We start from the raw sequence: 21912 nt of genomic DNA on the forward strand, positions 1-21912 counted from the left end.
CCTCCAAATCGTTAGTAGCCGCAGGCACCACAATAGGCTGGTTCAGGTGAAACGCTGACACCACCTTAGGCAGAAAATGAGGACGCGTCCGCAGTTCTGCCCTGTCCGTATGGAAAATCAGATATGGGCTCTTATATGATAAAGCCGCCAATTCTGATACTCTCCTGGCTGAAGCCAGGGCCAGTAGCATGGTTACTTTCCATGTAAGATACTTCAACTCCACCGATTTGAGCGGCTCAAACCAATGGGATTTGAGAAAATCCAAGACTACATTAAGATCCCACGGTGCCACTGGGGGCACAACCGGGGGCTGTATATGTAGTACTCCTTTTACAAAAGTCTGGACTTCAGGAACTGAAGCCAATTCTTTCTGGAAGAAAATCGACAGGGCCGAAATTTGAACCTTAATGGACCCCAATTTGAGGCCCATAGACAATCCTGTTTGCAGGAAATGTAGGAATCGACCCAGTTGAAATTCCTCCGTGGGGGCCTTCCTGGCCTCACACCACGCAACATATTTTCTCCAAATGCGGTGATAATGTTGTGCAGTCACCTCCTTCCTGGCTTTTACCAGTGTAGGAATGACCTCTTCCGGAATGCCTTTTTCCCCTAGAATTCGGCGTTCAACCGCCATGCCGTCAAACGCAGCCGCGGTAAGTCTTGGAATAGACACGGTCCCTGCTGAAGCAGGTCCCGTCTTAGAGGTAGAGGCCACGGATCCTCCGTGAGCATCTCTTGAAGTTCCGGGTACCAAGTTCTTCTTGGCCAATCCGGAGCCACTAGTATCGTTCTTACTCCCTTTTGCCGTATAATTCTCAGTACTTTTGGTATGAGAGGCAGAGGAGGGAACACATACACTGACTGGAACACCCACGGTGTTACCAGAGCGTCCACAGCTATTGCCTGAGGGTCTCTTGACCTGGCGCAATACCTGTCCAGTTTTTTGTTGAGGCGGGACGCCATCATATCCACCATTGGTTTTTCCCAACGGTTCACAATCATGTGGAAGACTTCTGGATGAAGTCCCCACTCTCCCGGGTGTAGATCGTGTCTGCTGAGGAAGTCTGCTTCCCAGTTGTCCACTCCCGGAATGAATACTGCTGACAGTGCTATCACATGATCTTCCGCCCAGCGAAGAATCCTTGCAGCTTCTGCCATTGCTGTCCTGCTTCTTGTGCCGCCCTGTCTGTTTACGTGGGCGACTGCCGTGATGTTGTCCGACTGGATCAACACCGGCTGACCCTGAAGCAGGGGTTTTGCCAGACTTAGAGCATTGTAAATCGCTCTTAGCTCCAGTATATTTATGTGAAGAGACATCTCCAGGCTTGACCATACTCCCTGGAAGTTTCTTTCCTGTGTGACCGCTCCCCAGCCTCTCAGACTGGCATCCGTGGTCACCAGGACCCAGTCCTGTATGCCAAATCTGCGGCCCTCTAACAGATGAGCACTCTGCAACCACCACAGAAGAGACACCCTTGTCCGTGGCGATAAGGTTATCCGCTGATGCATCTGCAGATGTGATCCGGACCATTTGTCCAGCAGATCCCACTGAAAAGTTCGTGCGTGGAATCTGCCGAATGGAATCGCTTCGTAAGAAGCCACCATCTTTCCCAGGACTCTTGTGCATTGATGCACAGACACTTTCCCTGGTTTTAGGAGGTTCCTGACAAGTTCGGATAACTCCCTGGCTTTCTCCTCCGGAAGAAACACCTTTTTCTGAACCGTGTCCAGAATCATTCCCAGGAACAGCAGACGTGTCGTCGGGGTCAACTGAGATTTTGGAAAATTCAGAATCCACCCGTGTTGTTGCAGCACTAGTTGGGTTAGTGCTACTCCGTCCTCCAGCTGTTCTCTGGACCTTGCCCTTATCAGGAGATCGTCCAAGTAAGGGATAATTAATACGCCTCTTCTTCGCAGAAGAAACATCATTTCGGCCATTACCTTGGTAAAGACCCGAGGTGCCGTGGACAATCCAAACGGCAGCGTCTGAAACTGATAATGACAGTTTTGCAACACGAACCTGAGGTACCCTTGATGTGAAGGGCAAATTGGGACATGCAGGTAAGCATCCTTTATGTCCAGGGACACCATAAAGTCCCCTTCTTCCAGATTCGCTATCACTGCTCTGAGTGACTCCATCTTGAACTTGAATTTTTGTATGTACAGGTTCAAAGATTTCAGATTTAGAATAGGTCTTACCGAGCCGTCCGGCTTCGGTACCACAAATAGCGTGGAGTAATACCCCTTTCCCTGTTGTAGGAGGGGTACCTTGACTATCACCTGCTGAGAAAACAGCTTGTGAATGGCTTCCAATACCGTCGCCCTGTCTGAGGGAGACGTTGGCAAAGCAGACTTTAGGAACCGGCGAGGGGGAGACTTCTCGAATTCCAACCTGTAACCCTGAGATACTACCTGCAGAATCCAGGGGTCCACCTGTGAGCAAGCCCACTGTGCGCTGAAATTCTTGAGTCGACCCCCCACCGCTCCTGAGTCCGCTTGTAAGGCCCCAGCGTCATGCTGAGGGCTTTGCAGAACCATGGGAGGGCTTCTGTTCCTGGGCAGGGGCTGCTTGCTGCCCTCTCTTACCCCTTCCTCTGCCCCGAGGCAGATATGACTGTCCTTTTGTCCGCTTGTTCTTATAGGACCGAAAGGACTGCGGCTGAAAAGACGGTGTCTTTTTCTGTTGGGAGGGGGTCTGAGGTAAAAAGGTGGATTTTCCGGCAGTTGCCGTGGCCACCAGATCCGATAGACCGACGCCAAATAATTCCTCCCCTTTATACGGCAATACTTCCATATGTCGTTTGGAATCCGCATCACCTGACCACTGTCGCGTCCATAAACTCCTTCTGGCAGATATGGACATCGCATTTACTCTCGATGCCAGAGTGCAAATATCTCTCTGAGCATCTCGCATATAAAGGAAAGCATCCTTTAATTGCTCTATAGTCAATAAAATACTGTCCCTATCCAGGGTATCAATATTTTCAGTCAGGGAATCCAACCAGACGACCCCAGCACTGCACATCCAGGCTGAGGCGATGGCTGGTCGCAGTATAACACCAGTATGTGTGTATATACTTTTTAGGGTAGTTTCCAGTCTCCTATCAGCTGGATCCCTGAGGGCGGCCGTATCAGGAGACGGTAACGCCACTTGTTTTGATAAGCGTGTGAGCGCCTTATCCACCCTAGGGGGTGTTTCCCAGCGCGCCCTAACCTCTGGCGGGAAAGGGTATAATGCTAATAACTTTTTTGAAATTAGCATTTTTCTATCTGGGTTAACCCACGCTTCATCACATACATCATTTAATTCCTCTGATTCAGGAAAAACTACAGGTAGTTTTTTTACCCCCCACATAATACCCCTTTTTGTGGTACTTGCAGTATCAGAGATATGCAAAGCCTCCTTCATTGCCGTGATCATATAACGTGTGGCCCTACTTGAAAATACGTTTGTTTCATCACCGTCGACACTAGATTCAGTGTCTGTGTCTGTGTCGACCGACTGAGGTAAAGGGCGCTTTACAGCCCCTGACGGTGTCTGAGACGCCTGGGCAGGTACTAACTGGTTTGCCGGCCGTCTCATGTCGTCAACTGATTTTTGTAATGTGCTGACATTATCACGTAATTCCATAAACAAAGCCATCCATTCCGGTGTCGACTCCCTGGGGGGTGACATCACCATTATCGGCAATTGCTCTGCCTCCACACCAACATCGTCCTCATACATGTCGACACACACGTACCGACACACAGCAGACACACAGGGAATGCTCTTATCGAAGACAGGACCCCACTAGCCCTTTGGGGAGACAGAGGGAGAGTTTGCCAGCACACACCCAAGCGCTATAATATATATGGGAACAACCTTATATAAGTGTTGTTCCTTATAGCAGCTTAAATATATCAAAATATCGCCAAAAAATGCCCCCCCTCTCTGTTTTACCCTGTTTCTGTAGTGCAGTGCAGGGGAGAGTCCTGGGAGCCTTCCTCACAGCGGAGCTGAGCAGGAAAATGGCGCTGTGTGCTGAGGAGAATAAGCCCCGCCCCCTATTTCGGCGGGCTTTTCTCCCGGAGTTTTAGATATCTGGCATGGGTTAAATACATACATATAGCCTCAATGGCTATATGTGATGTATTCTTTTGCCATAAAGGTATTAAATATTGCTGCCCAGGGCGCCCCCAGCAGCGCCCTGCACCCTCCGTGACCGCTTGGTGTGAAGTGTGTGACAACAATGGCGCACAGCTGCAGTGCTGTGCGCTACCTTCATGAAGACTGAAGAGCCTTCTGCCGCCTGTTTCCGGACCTTCAATCTTCAGCATCTGTAAGGGGGGTCGGCGGCGCGGCTCCGGGACGAACCCCAGGGTGAGACCTGTGTTCCGACTCCCTCTGGAGCTAATGGTGTCCAGTAGCCTAAGAATCCAATCCATCCTGCACGCAGGTGAGTTGAAATTCTCTCCCCTAAGTCCCTCGATGCAGTGAGCCTGTTGCCAGCAGGACTCACTGAAAATAAAAAACCTAAAAACTTTTTCTAAGCAGCTCTTTAGGAGAGCCACCTAGATTGCACCCTGCTCGGACGGGCACAAAAACCTAACTGAGGCTTGGAGGAGGGTCATAGGGGGAGGAGCCAGTACACACCACCTAATCCTAAAGCTTTATTTTTGTGCCCTGTCTCCTGCGGAGCCGCTATTCCCCATGGTCCTGACGGAGTCCCCAGCATCCACTTAGGACGTTAGAGAAAGATGTATTTCGTGTAGTAGGTGCCACCGATGATGACACAAGGTGTGGGATAAAGATACTGGTAATAGTACAATATATCTATAAGCCATAATGAGGCGAAGCGGGAAGCACTAGCGCCGAGATGTATACTATTAACGGGTGTAGTACGGTATGCCGGCGCTCTGGCTCCCGGCGACCAGCATACCGGCGCCGGGAGCCCGACCGCCGGCATACCGACAGCGGGGCGAGTGCAAAGGAGCCCCTTGCGGGCACGGTGGCGCGCTACGCGCACCACACTATTTTATTCTCCCTCCAGGGTGGTCGTGGACCCCCACGAGGGAGAATTACTGTCGGTATGCCGGGTGTCGGGATTCCGGCGCCGGTATACTGTGCGCCGGGATCCCGACATTCGGCATACTGAATACCACTCCTATTAACACCTCAGCTCCCGGAGAGGGGAGAAGTGGAAACTAGTGCTGATGCGCTGTGTAGCTCCCCCATAGCCGGTTTTACTGGGCATACGCGATATCTCAAAAGTCTTGCAAGATCTCATATGCAGCCAGCACCTGCCACAGCCAGGTACAGCGCTGTCCCTGCTGTGGTGTATGGGCAACAACACCTGCAGCTGTTGGAAATTACAGCTGCAGGTGTCGGAACGATCAGACATTGCCTGACACTTCGGTGTGCTATCGTGTAGATAGCAGCAGCAATATGGAGAGGGGTACATGGCACATCTGTCACCTTGCACGCACCACCGCTGTCATACATGGGGGAGAAGCGATACCTGTGTACATAACATGCACTGTTATCACTCCCCTCCCCCATACCGACATTTAATACATCTACTCCATGGTGTGGGATATAGTTGCACGTAATAATACAATATATCAGAGCAGAAGTAGGTGACATGGATGAATGACACTGATCCCATGTGTTAGATGGGGGAATATAGCAAATGACAAATGAGGTAAAACATCCCCTGGACACAGAGGCTGCTGCTGTATGAAGTGTAATAAAAAACAAGGCAAAGACACCGAGTGCAATCAATGTAATTACCGGTATTACAGCCAGTGTACCGCCTCCTCCCTGCTGTCTACAGTGAGAGTGAGTGCAGCACAGGCGTCCGCCCGCACCGGACGCTGCTTCTGCAATATACAAATCACTTCCTGTCTGTGCGTTCCACCTGCTCCCGGGTTTGCGTTCCACCTGCTAATAATCTGCCACTGGGACTTTAGTTCTTTACGAAAGTTTTCCGGTTCCGGTTCCATTCATGATCTCTGTCTTGTATCATTAATTATATATATTTATATATATATATATAATTTTTTATTTTTTTTTATTTTTTATACAATTGCTCAAGTTAACCTTAGTTGTAGATTTCTCTTAAAGGGTAGCTCGGGGTCCCCATCCTATACTTGTCTGCAAATGCATCCCATCTGTGGCCCTCATTCCGAGTTGTTCGCTCGGTAAAATTCATCGCATCGCAGCGATTTTCCGCTTAGTGCGCATGCGCAATGTCCGCACTGCGACTGCGCCAAGTAAATTTGCTATGAAGATAGGATTTTTACTCACGGCTTTTTCTTCGCTCCGGCGATCGTAGTGTGATTGACAGGAAATGGGTGTTACTGGGCGGAAACAGGCCGTTTTATGGGCGTGTGGGAAAAAACGCTACCGTTTCCGGAAAAAACGCAGGAGTGGCCGGAGAAACGGGGGAGTGTCTGGGCGAACGCTGGGTGTGTTTGTGACGTCAAACCAGGAACGACATGCACTGAACTGATCGCAGATGCCGAGTAAGTCTGGAGCTACTCTGAAACTGCTACGAGGTGTGTAATCGCAATATTGCGAATACATCGTTCGCAATTTTAAGAAGCTAAGATTCACTCCCAGTAGGCGGCGGCTTAGCGTGTGCAATACTGCTAAAATCGCCTTGCGACCGAACAACTCGGAATGAGGGCCTGTATGTATGTGGAAACTGCTATACAATAAGAAGTCCCAGCATAGAGTTGTGTCTAGTGTCGTTTCTTGGAGCCACAGAAAGGGTTCGGGCAGTGGGAAATGTTATATTCTTATCTTATGTAGTATTATTTCTTGGCATCTTTTGACCTTTAGTATGATCATTTGGGTACCACTGGGATGTAATGGAGTCCAAGATCGCTGGAGGGCGGAGGCACGGGATGCCGGATGACCTTGAACGTTTTTTTTAAAGGGGCAATCACAATGAATTTTAAAGGGGCCATACCTCCCAACTGTCCCGATTTTCGCGGGACAGTCCCGTTTTTTGGGGTCTGTCCCGCTGTCCCACCCGCGGGCCGTAGTGTCCCGCGGTAGGGGGGGCAGTTGGGAGGCTCAGTCTCTCGCTGCCCTGCTTCACAGAGCAGCGGTGAATAGACGCTATGCAGGGGCCATCACTTACAAGGTATGGTTTTGCCTTGTATGTGTTGCCCCTTTAAAAAAAAAATATCCAAGATCAGCCGGCATCCCACTCCTCCGACGATCTCAAACTCCATTAAACCCCTCCCATGGGGTCCACACAATACCTTTTGTTAGTGACTGTTGAAGTAATAACTTGGAAAAGGATATGTAATTTGGCTTTGAACTACTAGTCCCAGGCAGTCTTGTGTATTCTGCCACTTTTATAACTACAAGTTCCATGGCTGCCGGAGCATTCTAATAGCATGTCTTGGCAACCAGCCTCCAGAGCTGCAGGATACTGTAGGGCAGAGGTTTCCAAACGCGGTCCTCAAGGCGCCCCCACGGTCCAGGTTTTACATGTATACATGCTTGGCCACAGGTGACTTAATTACATACTTGCCGTCTTCTAGGCTGCTCTCTCCGGGAGAGAGCAGCCAGGTCGGCTCAGCAGGGGGGCGGGCAGTGAGGTTACGTCCAGAGGGGGGCGGGCCAGAGGTGAGACAGGGCGTGGTGGAGGCGGGATGGGGGCGTGGCTGTGGAATCGCGTCATGTAAGCCATGCCCCCACTGTGTAATGCCGCTATTACCGGCATTATATAGCAGGGGGCTTGGCTATGATGATGCGATTCAACAAGAATCGCGTCATCTCCTGCCCGGACCGCCCACTTTACTCGCTAAGTGGGCGGCCGGGCAGAGAGGACCCCTGAAATCGGGAGACCTGCCTGCTCTTCCGGGGGGCCGGGAGGGTCGCCCGATTTTCGGGAGCCTCCCGGCCATTCCGGGAGAGTAGGCAAGTATGCTTAATTAGCACCTCAGTCAATTTGATTTAACCATCTGTGCTGAGCCATGGATATACTGGACTGTTGGGTGCCTTGAGGATCACGTTTGGGAACCTCTGCTATAGGGGAACAGGAAGAAAATACTGTATTGTTTAAAACAAAAATCACTCCCTTACGCACACACACAGACACACACACACCATTTTTTATCCATTTATTATACCTATTTTACACCAAAATCCTGGTTCTGACCCGGATTGGAACCGTGTTCACACTGCGGATCCCACCCTGGTTATTCCTGGGTCAGCCTCGTTTACACTACACAAGGGTGGTGCAGTTTTAACTGTTCTGCCAGCACTAGGAAACTATATAATCAAGCACAGGCGATCCGGCTCTCCCAAAGTTCTAAATGGAACCTGGGTCGGATGACCTGGGTTAGCCGTTCACAATGCTCCTTAACTAGGCTGACCATATTATCCCTTTAACTTGGGACACTCATGAATTACACAGGTTCTGTGGCTGCTTAAAACCAGGTGAAATGCAGGCTCGTAGTCAGCCAGCCACAGAACCTGTGTAATTCATGAGCGTCCCAGGTAAAAGGGATAATATGGTCAGCCTACCTTGACCATACTTGTCTATCCTCCCGGAACGGCCGGGAGGCTACCGAATATTGGGTGACACTTCCGGCCCCCCGGAAAGGCGGACAAGTCTCCCGCATCCCCATTCATCCACCCACAATAGAGCACAAGTGGTCGGGCTGAGGGGACTTGATACCGCAATTTGCGCTGAATCGCATCATCGTAGCCCCATTCTCCCGCTATACAGTGCCTATTTTCTCGGCACTGTAAAGCGGGCGGCGGAACGGGTGGAACAAACTGGGCCATCAGAGCCATCACCAAACAGGATCAGATACCAGCCATAAAAGAGTTGGAGGTGACATCAAGAGAGGTGTAATCAAGTGTTTCAAAAAGGTATTACAACGGTTTGTTCTAGTGCAGACCCGAAGGGACCTGATCTCAGATCAGAAGACGGTACCGTTCATTCTTACCAGTCCCAGCAGCGGTTATACTCAACTGTAAGTTCTCCTTTTTATATTGAATCCAATACATGTATTAGACAACAAAAACAAGAACATTTTGGGTGCTAATAAAGTATATAGTAAAAACGAATAAAGCGATAAAGGGCCTTATTCAGCTTGCATTGCACCAGCGATGCCATTGCATTATGCCAATTTTCAGACCAGTGTGTGCGCGCAGGGTCCAATCTGCATGTGCGTGGGCCGGGCAATGCGTTTGCATCGCAGTGATGCAAATGCTTCTGCTTGACTGGCAGAGGGCTTTCATGGTGCTGTGACGTGGAGTTGTGGGGGGGTGTTGACAGAAATGCTGGTGGGTTTGGTCCCTTTTTGGCGTTGCCACCGGTAGAAAAAACATGGTGGTGGTGCGTCTGCCTTCACAGCCAGGCTGCGAAGGCAGGGCGCTACCCTTATTTTGCGGGGTCTTCAATACGATTGCAATTTACTATTGCATCGCTGGCGGCAATTAGCGTGCTGGGCGGCCCCCAGCAAGCGAGTGTTAGCAGTTGCAGTATTGGTCAATAAGCTTTGGGCCTAGAGCCTAATTCAGAGTTGATCGCAGCAGCAAATTTGTTAGCAGTTGGGCAAAACCTTGGCGGTCATTCCGAGTTAATCGCTAGCTGCCGTTGTTCGCTGGGTAGCGATCAGTGAAAAAAACGCAGTGCGCACGTGCGTCGTATGGGTACGAAGTCCATTGTGGTTTTGCACTGGTTCTAGCGACGGTTCTGAACGCACAGCCGATTGCAAGGAGATTGACAGGAAGAGGGCGTTTCTGGGTGGCAACTGACCGTTTTCTGGGAGTGGTTGGAAAAACGCAGGCATGGCCGGGCGTTTGCTGGGCGGGTATCTGAAGTCATTACTGTGTCACTCGTTGCAGCAAACATCGCACAGGATAAGTAACTACAGGGCTGGTCTTGTTTTGCACAGAATGTGTTTGCATGGCTGCTAAAAACTGCTAGCGAGCGATAAACTCGGAATGACCCCCATGTGCACTGCAGGGGGCAGATATAACATATGCAGAGAGAGTTAGATTTGGGTGGGGTGTTCAAACTGAAATCTAAATTGCATTGTAAAAATAAAGCAGCCAGTATTTACCCTGCACAGAAACAATATAACCCACCCAAATCTAACTCTCTCTGCACATGTTATATCTGCCCCCCCTGCAGTGCATATGGTTTTGCCCATTAGCTAATAAATTTGCTGCTGCGATCAGATCTGAATTACCCCCCTAATTCACTAAGGATTGCAAATGCAAAGCTGCTCGCAGCAGATTCGCAATTGCAGTCCTTAGTAATGCTCGCGTATCTCGGATGAACATTGGTGGTACTTCAGACCTAATCGCTAGGGTGCGTTTTTTGCAGCCCGGCGATCAGATAGTTGCTGCCTACAGGGGGGGGGGGGGTAAAGTGCTGTACAGGTGTACGATCGCTTTTGTAGCAGAGCTGCACAAGTCTCTGCACAGCCCATGACTTACTCACACGCTGCGATTGTTTTAAACACCTTGCGATCGCCCGTGCATTCGTTTTTTTTCACACCATCCCTTTGCTAGGCACTGATGCCCGGTGCTGTTGTGCGACGCGCCAGCGCATTGCGGTGCATACGCATGCGCAGTTCAGATCTGATCGCCTGCTGTGCGAAAATGCACAGCAGCGATCTGGTCTGAATTACCCCCATTGTGACAAAGGCTGGTAATACAGAGACAGTCCCCAATACAGAGACTTGTAATACAGGTCTCTGTATTTGGCTTGTAATAGGCTTACAATACAGGTCTGTAATACAGAGACAGTCCCCAATACAGAGACTTGTAATACAGGTCTCTGTATTTGGCTTGTAATAGGCTTACAATACAGGTCTGTAATACAGAGACAGTCCCCAATACAGAGACTTGTAATACAGGTCTCTGTATTTGGCTTGTAATAGGCTTACAATACAGGTCTGTAATACAGAGACAGTCCCCAATACAGAGACTTGTAATACAGGTCTCTGTATTTGGCTTGTAATAGGCTTACAATACACGTCTGTAATACAGAGACAGTCCCAAATTCTTGGAAAGGACCCCCGGCAGAGGAGAAATGACACCAGCACATCTTGGACTGAGTAAGCGATGTTACCTAGCTGGTTGATCAATTTAACCCGTAGTTCTATATGGCTGTAGCATGGGAAAATGTGGCGCACGGACAGGTAAACGGTCTCCTGTGGTTGAGAAGAAAGAGTAGCTGCGATATCTGCATTCCATTCCAATTGGGCAGGTGACTTCTCCTAGGATTGATCCCCTAGCTATCTCCAGTCATTTCATCATGATGACTACTTGTATTAATAATTCATATTTTACACATACCAAATTATAGAAATGACTAATGATGGCGGCTCAGGATTTCAGGACTGGCTCAAGGTTACAGCTCCTTCTAGATTGATCGAGAAGTGGAGGTTATAGGAAAGGACTGCGAGGACCAGCACTTATCTGCCTTCATCATTGTTCGCTGTAGGTCTTATGGACTTGTCTACCTACTGGAAGCCGGTGACATTGAAGCAAGACTGATACTGTGTTTGGCAGTGATTGGAGAAGGGTCTTGCATACCATGGATTGAGCCTGAAGCAGATACCCCAATTCTGGCTATCAGGAAACCAGTATTGTTCTGCAATTGCAGTCCCTCTTTTGATTAGCGTCAAATAAACTTGAGCACTATTTAATAGTGATACTTGCCTGGATATGTTAAAATATGTTTTCACGTCCGTTGTGCTGGCGACAGGTGATAGACTGAAGGCAGCACAGAAAACACTTATTGCCGCAAGATTTTTTTCTGGTTTAGCCTTGTTGGTGCAAAATAGCCTGCAGGTGCCTGGTATAGTGACAAGCGTGTAAAGCAGGGGTATTCAACAAGCAGCCCTCCAGCTGCTGGGGAACTACACATCCCAGCATGTCCTGCCACAGTTCTGATTTAGGGCATGCTGGGATGTGTATTACAGTGAACATGATCTTATTTTCACTTTCTCTACACATTCCATCTTACGGTTTAAATTTCACTAAACTATTGGGATTCCATCCGTACAAAAATGTACATTTTCTAAGAATTATTAATTAAATATAAATTTATACCAAAAAGATTCACTTTGTGGTCCTAAGTGCATCACCTACAGTATTAAGAGCGCACTTGGCTCTCTTTTATGTATTAAGTGAATATGTACGAGTTCTGCGTCAGTACCCCTGCAATGTTTTGTGGGGGATGCAGTCATTGTGTCGATATTTACAGTGCTGGCAATCGTGTCAACGCCACATCAATATCAACATTTAATGTATGATGCCGACATTGTTGAACTATCGATATGGATAAGCAGAAGACAGTTTGGGTTGTGCTGCAGGAGAGCAGGGTTAGGGTCGGGTAATGGGAGGAGAGGGGAAGGTTAGCCTACAGGAGGGCATGTTAGGGTTAGGTACTAGGGGGAGGTTAGGGTTAACCTGCAGGGGCAGAGGGATATTGGTGGTCATTCCGAGTTGTTCGCGCGTTGCTGTTTTTCGCAACGCAGCGTTTTGGTGGAAAATGCGCATGCGCATGGTACACAGCGCGCATGCGCTAAGTTATTTAACACACAACTTAGAATTGCTGGTGTTCGTGCGGCGCTTTTCAGTCGCACTGCTAATCGGTGAGTGATTGATAGGAAAGGGGCGTTTCTGGGAGGTAACTGACCATTTTCCGGGAGTGTGCTAAAAAAACGCAGGCGTGCCAGGGAAAAACGCAGGAATGGCTGGAGAAACGGGGGAGTGGCTGGCCGAACGCAGGGCGTGTTTGTGACGTCAAACCAGGAACTAAACGGACTGAGGTGATCGCAATCTAGGAGTAGGTCTGGAGTTACTCAGAAACTGCATGAAAATTTTTAGTAGCAATTCTGCTAATCTTTCTTTCGCTATTCTGCTAAGCTAAGATACACTCCCAGAGGGCGGCGGCCTAGCGTGTGCAATGCTGCTAAAAGCAGCTAGCGAGCGATCAACTCGGAATGAGGGCCATTGGGCCTAATTCAGAGTTGATCGTAGCAGCAAATTTGTTAGCGGTTGGGCAAAACCATGTGCACTGCAGGGGGAGGGGGGGGGGCAGATATAACATGTGCAGAGAGAGTTAGATTTGGGTGGGGTGTGTTCAAACTGAAATGTAAGTTGCAGTGTAAAAATAAGGCAGCCAGTATTTACCCTGCACAGAAACAAAATAACCCACCCAAATATAACTCTCGCTGCACGTTATATCCTCTCCCCCTGCAGTGCACATGGTTTTGCCCAACTGCTAACAAATTTGCTGCTACGATTAGGTGTGAATTAGGCCCATGGTTAGGCACTAAGGTAGGGCAGGGTTAGCCTACAGAAGGGAAGGGTCAGTGTTAGGCACTATAGGGAGAGTCAGGCTGCGGAAGGAGAGGGTTAGACATTAGGGGGAGGGGTAGTGATATTCACTGCCGGAACAGCTGGAAGTCACCGTCAGATGACTGCGGAACCCCAAGGGGCATTTTAATGTCAACATGATGAATGTCGACGTTGTCAATTTCGACATGCTGCATGCTGACATTACAACAATGTTGACATTCTGAGTATGAGAGTGCGTTTGTGGAGTTATCAACTATTGAAAGTAGTACTGTGGCTTATGGGGAGTAATTACACAGAGAATAGTACACGGGCCTATAAGAAATCTCATGGGAATAATGGGGGTAATTCCAAGTTGATCTCAGCAGGAATTCTGTTAGCAATTGGGCAAAACCATGTGCACTGCAGGGGAGGCAGATATAACATGTGCAGAGAGAGTTAGATTTGGGTGTGGTGTGTTCAATCTGCAATCTAATTTGCAGTGTAAAAATAAAGCAGCCAGTATTTACCCTGCACTGAAATAAAATAACCCACCCAAATCTAACTCTCTCTGCACATGTTATATCTGCCCCCCCTGCAGTGCACATGGTTTTGCCCAACTGCTAAAAAAATTTCCTGCTGCGATCAACTTGGAATTACCCCCTATGTTTGTCTTTACATCTGTAATACGTCAGGGGTCCTGTTTGTTTCAATGTGAAGCACTGGTAGTATACAGGAATGATTGTGTCTTGTAGAACATGGTAATAAATACTTACTATTTGTCTGATGCAATCTTCCTGCATCAGACAACAGGAACATCACATAACCACTCCAGGCTGTTGGGCGCCACGTGTCTAACATAGGGGTATATTTACTAAGATGGGAGTTCTATTTAAGATGGGATGTTGCCCATAGATACCAATCAGATTCTATATCTCATTTATCTAGCAACTTCTAGAAGATAATACCTGGAATCTGATTGGTTGCCATGACCAACATCCCATCTTAAAAAGAATTACCATCTTAGTAAATTTACCCCAGACTCTCAGATAATCTGCATTCCTCTTTACAATGGCCACGGATTTTACTATCTCCACCCCCAACTGAAAACTGTGGACGTAGGTGCAAGCAGAAGAAGGGGGAGTTAACTTGCACAGGGTTCCGCGGCCAATGTGTAAAGGCCATACGTATTTAATTGAAAAATGATCATCAGACCGTAGTAAAATGCATCTTAGATAAAAAAATAAACAGATGAAACACGATTGATGGTTTCAAGTTTTTATTTAACAAAACTACATCATATCAGAAACCTCAAAAAAACAAAACAAAAAGCCAGGTAGAGAACTTATGAAAATGCCGCAGCCACCAGCAGCATTGTATGCAGAGGATCATTCAGAGTTGTTCGCTCGCTAGCAGTTTTTAGCAGCCGTGCAAACGCTATGCCGTCGCTCACTGGGAGTGTATTTTAGCTTAGCAGAAGTGCGAACGAAGGAATCGCAGAGCGGCGGCAATCTTTTTTTGTGCAGTTTTAGAGTAGCTCAATACCTACTCAGCGCTTGCGATCACTTCAGACTGTTCAGTTCCTGTTCTGACGTCACGAATATGTCCTGCGTTCGCCCAGCCACGCCTGCGTTTTTGCTGGCATGCCTGCGTTTTTCCGAACACTCCCTGAAAACGGTCAGTTGACACCCAGAAATGCCCTCTTCCTGTCAATCCCTCTGCGGCCAGCAGTGCTACTGAAAAGCTTCGCTAGACCTTGTGTGAAACTACATCGTTCGTTGCATTTGTACGACGTGCGTGTGCATTGCGCCGCATACGCATGCGCAGAAGTGCCTTTTTTTGCCTCATCTCTGCACAGCGAACGAATGCAGCTAGCGATCAACTTTGAATGACCCCCGCAGTCCCAGTGGCTACATACAAAGATGCGGTAACCACTATAGGTCAGTCGATTATTGGGTTTCTGAGTAGGTGGAGCCACTGTCAGTCCTTCCATGGGTTGTTTCTCAGCACTTGACAAAGCAGAGAGGAAAAAAAAAATACTGGCTAATAATTCCAGCTCAGGTCAGGCCAATTTTTCCTTGGCACATATGACTGTACAAACAAGAACAGCCACCATCCCAACCCAGCTACAGTAAATCTGGAAGAGACATTGGAGCAAGGTCTAACACAAGGGCACGAACTGCGAGTGCAGCAGTTGGAATCTGTGAGATGGACACCTCCTGTGTAGATCCTAGATTCACAGACTACAATTAAAAGAGAAATTTGGTTTTGCACAGCACCAGCTAAAATTTCAGTGCAAAAGGTAGGATGTCCCCCCTACTAACTTCACAATGAACTGGATATGGATTAAGGGTACGGTGACTTTAATTTACAGCAAGTCACATGGTCTCCTGCATGACTTGTATGGTGATGAAGAAGTAGAAAAAGTAGAAGAGTAGGGTTTCGCCCCCATGTGGGTCCTGTGGTGGGCCACAACATCGGAGTTACTGGTAAACCATTTTCCACATTCAGAGCAAGGATACAGTTTCTGCCCAATGTGCGTCCTGTGATGTTCAGTGAGATCGGAGCTACTGGCACACAGCTCCCCACGCTTAGCGCAAGGAAGCTGTTCTCCCGCTGTGCGACTCCTCCGGTGCACGACCAGATCTGAAGGACTGCTGAACCATTTCCCACACTGTGGGCAGGCGCAGGGTTTCTCTGCCATATGGATCTTCTGGTGTCTGATTAGAGGTGCGCTGCTGATAAAACACATCCCGCACTCGGCACAGGAATAGGGCTTCTCTCTTCTTTATGAGTCTTCAGGTGTCTAAGGAGGTCCGACTTGCTGATGAAGCACTTGCCGCATTCGGCGCAGGAGTAGGGCTTCTCCCCTGTGTGAATCTTCTGGTGTCTCATTAGAGGTGCGCTACTGATAAAACACTTCCCGCACTCGGCACAGGAATAGGGCTTCTCTCTTCTTTATGAGTCTTCAGGTGTCTAAGGAGGTCCGACTTGCTGATGAAGCACTTGCCGCATTCGGCGCAGGAGTAGGGCTTCTCCCCTGTGTGAATCTTCTGGTGTCTGATTAGAGGTGCGCTACTGTTGAAACACTTCCCGCACTCAGAACAGGAATAGGGCTTCTCTCCTCTGTGAGTCTTCAGGTGTCTAAGGTGGTCCGACTTGCTGATGAAGCACTTGCCGCATTCGGCGCAGGAGTTCGGCTTCTCCCCTGTGTGAATTTTCTGGTGCCGTATAAGAGGCGAGTTGCTAATGAAGCATTTCCCGCAGTCGGCGCAGGAGTACGGTTTCTCCCCCGTGTGAATTCTCTGGTGCACGATAAGGTCTGACTTACTGATGTAACACTTCCCACACTCCGCGCAGGAGTAGGGCTTCTCCCCTGTGTGAATCTTCTGGTGCCGGATAAGAGCAGAGTTGCTGATGAAGCATTTCCCGCAGTTGGTGCAGGAGTAAGGCTTCTCCCCCGTGTGAATTCTCTGGTGCACCATGAGGTCTGACTTACTGATGTGACATTTTCCACACTCCGCGCAGGAGTAGGGCTTCTCCCCTGTGTGAATTCTCTGGTGCTTAATAAGGTGCGAGTTACTGATGAAACACTTCCCACATTCCGCACAGGGAAATCTCTTCACTCCAGTGTGTATTGTCGTAAGTTTGATAAGGTTTGAGCTACTGGTAAAACATTTCCCACTCTCAGAGCACGGGTAGGGCTTTTCTCCATTGTGGATCTTGTGGTGTATATCTAGTTCCGAGTTACATTCAAAGCACTTCCCACATTCCAAGCACTTGAATGGTCTCTCTTTTGATAGCTGTCTGTCGCCAGGCCCGCTGCGTTCCTCAGTAGGAGTAGGTGTATACTGCATATGACCTGTGGGTGTATACAGGTCAGTGTCTGCGAGGTCACCCTCATCACCCGAGACTGACTCCTCCTTGATGAGAATAGATAAGTACTGTGGATGATCTGTAGAAATTTCAGTATCTGTCAGATCTTCTTCGCACGAGACCGACTCCTCCTTAATATGAGTGGGTGTGTACTGTGTGTAAGTGTCAGTGTGTGTGAGCTCTCCTCCGTCACATGAGGCCGATTCCTCCTTAATATGCTGCGACGTGTGATCGCTGGGTGAGCAAACGCCGGTGAGATTTTCAGCTTCAAATGAAGACGATTTCTCAGTAGCATTCTCCGGACAGGTTATGGGGGTTTGCCTATGGGTTGGTGGGTATGCTGAAGGCTGGATATTTATGCCAACACTGTGATCCTCCTTCCTACAGTCCGGGGAAGAAACAGGGCTGTAGGAACCTCCAGATATTTTTGTATCCTCTGTGAAATCTGGTGGAGAGAAAAAAAATTGTGATCAAATGATATAAATACAAGGATAATATAAAGAGAAATGGCTCCTGTGAGTGACATTCCAACACACTACAGTTTGTAGATTGTGGTTCCTTAGGCTGCTATGCCAGTAGGCTGATGGAGGGGTTGTCTACAACCAGCGACAGAGCAGGGCTCACTGCCATCCCTGTGATGTCATGTGAGGGGGCGGAGCCAGCAGTAGTAGAAAGTGGAGAGCTGCCCAGATGCTCCAGGCGGCTGTACACAGGTACCCTGCTAGATAGATGCAGGGGTTGTGGGGCCCGGGGCCCTGTGCAACAACACCGCTCGCACATCCCTCTCTATGGCCCTATGTCTACAACTGGACATGGATAACTGACAACTCTTTGACCATCTTCATAAAGTATTCTTCTCTGTACATTATCATATCTTATTTATAATGAGCTACATAGATTCTGCAGCACCGTACAGGGAAAACACAAGTAACAGAGAAACCGACATAACAATGGTACAGTAGTTGTAAGCAGACATATTTTTGGAACAATACAGTGTAATAAACAGAGGTACTAGGTTGGGTACTAGAGCCCTCATTCTGAGTTGATCGCTCGCTAGCTACTTTTAGCAGCCATGCAAACACATAGTTGCCGCCCACGGGGGAGTGTATTTTCGCTTTGCAGAAGTGTGAGCGGCTGCAAACACATTTTGTGCAGAACAAGACCAGCCCTGTAGTTACTTATCCTGTGCGATGTTTGCTGCGACAAAGTACCTGGTATTGACATCAGATACCCGCCCAGCAAACGCCCGGCCACGCCTGTGTTTTCCCAAATACTCCAAGAAAACGGTCAGTTGCCACCCAGAAACTCCCACTTCCTGTCAATCACCTTGCGTCCGCCAGTGCGACTGAAAGCGTCGCTAGAACTTGTACAAAACCACGATGCTCTTTGTACCCGTACGCCGCGCGTGCGCATTGCGGTGCATGCGCAGTTTTGCCGTTTTTTTAAATGATCGCTACACAGCGAACAACAGCAGCTAGCGATCAACTCGGAATGAGTTGAAGGTACGGCCAACTCAGTCAACACCTTTAAGAATGGGTTAGATAAATTCCTAATGGATAAGGATATCCAGGGTTACGGGGCATAGTCACGCACTATGGTTATTATAAAAAAGAGGGGTTAATCGGAACGGCAGTCAGCAACTTCAGTCAAAATTTTATACAAAACAATCGTGCATAGGAGACCACAAATAGGTTGAACCCGATGGACAATTGTCTTTTTTCAACCTCAGATACTATGGGGGTTGTCAAAGTCAGAAAAATATCTCTATGCACACTACCATATCTGCACCTCACACAGGTCCGTGCTGCGCATGCGTACGCTCTCCCGTACGTGCGCATACTCACAGTCGCGGGCACCCGCAGGCGCATGGTATGCGTATTTACGGTAGAGTTTATGCGATCGTAGCGTGCGACTCAATCATTACATATTTTCACTATATAATGTATTTTGTAGATCATGGTCCCTTTGATAGATTCTGAAAGTTTGGTTAATATAGAATGTTCATGAACAGAGAAATCCCTCTTTGTTTGATACGAAGGGTCAGACAGGAGTAATACAGTGGTGTTTAGTATCCATCGGAAGAATATTTAATTAGAAATATTCCGGTGTTGGTTTGAAGCAGATCAATCGCTCGTGCGAATAGTCATGGACATAAGAAGTTTATGAACATTTACTTTATTTGCACTTTATTACCCATGCGGCGGGAAACCCAGTTTCCCTCCCACCTGAGCAGTTGGAAATAGTCACAGCCCACCTGTATGAATCAACCTATGACCTTTTGTTATAATGCGAAGCCGAATTCCTGTGTCCAATGAACAATAAGATTGTAGGGACCATTGAATTGCATTGTGTGTGGGGCATAAATAGGCAGGCCGACCATATCCAGTTCACTCTCTTCAACGGTTCTCATTGCTGATAATCGGGAGCTGGATATCGAGGCGCATGCGATCGTTTCCCCTTGTGCGTAAGTTTTCTCCGCAGTCATATTGTCTTGATGTTATTATGAGCCATCTCTCTCTCCCCTCTTTTTCCCTTATTTTCCCTTGATTGTATTGTATTGTATTGTATGGTATTTCCTGTGTAATTATCTGGTTAGTTAGTCTATGTTATATTGTAGTGTATGCTTTGTACTGTGATTCTTTTGCAAGTATAATAGTCATAATACATATAATAGGTTTTGGACCCTAAGCCCAGGTATCTGTGTATTTCTTATAGTGTTAAGTATTCCCTGAGCGTCGGTGACGCCCAAGCAGCTTTGTAGTTAATCAGGTTACACCAGGTTGCATTTACACTCTATCACCACACTAAGGTTTACTGTATATTTCGTTGTTAATGGTATAGATATAAAGGTTTAACGTCGTAAGCGTCTGCACCGCTGGAGATCTCCTCGTGGTCCCAAGCGTCCGCTACGCTATAGCGAATCATTACGTTAGTCGGCAGCCAATAGCGTGCCTGCCTGTGATCTCTGGGCCGTAAGCGAACGTGACGCTTGAGCGTCTCGACTACGGTTGAGCGATCGTTACGCAACTTGTGTACCCCTACGGTACTTCTTACGTAGATAGCGTACAGTGTTCTTAGACCTCTTAAAGTGTTTTATATACGATAAATATTTAGCTTTATCAATTGGGGGCCGTCCAGTCCTTCACATATCTGCACTAGGTAATATCAGCAGACATTATCCATCAGCAAAGGGCGGGAGGTTGTATCCCTCGTAGTGCTGATGGGATAAGCGTCTGCTTCGCTTAGGTAAAGGGTGCTGAAGGAATCCGGGAACCGGAGGTAAGAGCAAAACGCTAGTGTCTTTTAAAACTGTTTATTTTTCTGTCTTGCACGCACACATATATATCTGCATTTCCTTTTCATTTGTGTATTTTCGTATGTCACTCTCCTGTTTGCCAGTTTATAGTTGATAAACGTGCTGAGAGAGATTTGCCGCTATTTCAATAGTTTGAGTAAAGGTAATATAGTTAAAGTGTAGACAAACACACAGTTTTTGCCTGGGAGATAAGGCGAAGTCAGTGTGGTGTGTGGTAGATGATCAAGGATCATCTACATTGATAAAAGTATAAATTGTGTTACGGTGGATCTTTGCTTTGCGTACACGTGTCTGTCACGATCCGGGTATCTGGACGCCATTACTTACCCTTCAGATGCCTCCTAAGGCTGGCTCAGCGTTCCAGGACCGGATCCCGCTGTTCCTGAGTTTCCACATGCAGAATGTCAGAGTGGTGATTTCATCAGCCGCGGCCTCCGCTGTGCCCGCGTGGTTAAATGTGCGCTTGTCAGTCTGGCGTCTCCTGTCTCCTGTGGCCGGCGTCGCCATTACTGTTTCAATTCTCACATGGATTACAAACCAAACTTCCCTCCAAGTGTCTGCATGGGCGCAGCCATCTTGGATTTTGTCATCTGAGCATTTCCACCAATCTGCTGTCTGTATTGTTGATTTGCATAATTGCCTAGCCAACCCCTTCCTTGCTGCAGGTATAAGTAAGCTGTGCCTGAGCAAGGAAGGCGTCAGTGCTTTGGTTGTCTAACCTAGTTCCAGTTTGTCTCTCTCCTGTGGTTGTCTTCCAGGTTCCAGCTCCTGTCTCCAGACTTCTGCTATAGAGACCCGCACCAGCATTCCATCTGCGGTGTAGCCTGACTCTCCGATCCATTCTGGACTCACCTGTTTCCAGCTACAGCAATCACCTGCTTCCAGCCGAGCTTCCAGCAGTGTACAACTTCTCTTAAAGGGCCGGTGTCCTTTCTGCAGTTTACCACTCTCCACCGGTATTATTATTTCATCGCTCTCAAGTCAATCACCTGCTTCCAGCCCAGCTTCCAGCAGTGTACAGCTTCCCTTAAAGGGCCGGTGTCCTTTCTGCAGTTTACCACTCTCCACCGGTATTATTATTTCATCGCTCTCAAGTTCGTTTATTATTTAACTGGTTCCAGCCAGTATCCACTCCGTACCAACAACAGTCTGGTTCCAGCCAGTATCCACAGCAGCCGTTTTACCTTCAGCAGCCCAGCCTTTCCTGGAACACCAGCTGGTACGATCCTGGGTTCTCTCCATTGCTACAGTCAGGCCTGGTAAGGACTTTCCAACTAGAAGATTATTAGAACTGTCTCACACTACCAGTGCCTGTGGCCCTTGCCACCCTGTAGTACCCAGGAACTGTATTATTGCCCTGCTGACTTTTATGTTTTCTTATTTTCTGCTGTGTTACGGAGTTTGTCATAAT

The 21912-nt window shown here is 48.1% G+C and overlaps 1 pseudogene; it reads right to left on the reverse strand.

Annotated features, from left to right (window-relative positions):
- LOC135057208 (zinc finger protein 27-like) overlaps positions 1 to 21912 on the reverse strand; it is a 145708-nt pseudogene that overhangs the window by 62711 nt on the left and 61085 nt on the right.

This window comes from Pseudophryne corroboree, chromosome 3 (assembly GCF_028390025.1).
Source record: "Pseudophryne corroboree isolate aPseCor3 chromosome 3, aPseCor3.hap2, whole genome shotgun sequence".
NCBI classification, from domain to species: Eukaryota; Metazoa; Chordata; class Amphibia; order Anura; family Myobatrachidae; genus Pseudophryne; species Pseudophryne corroboree.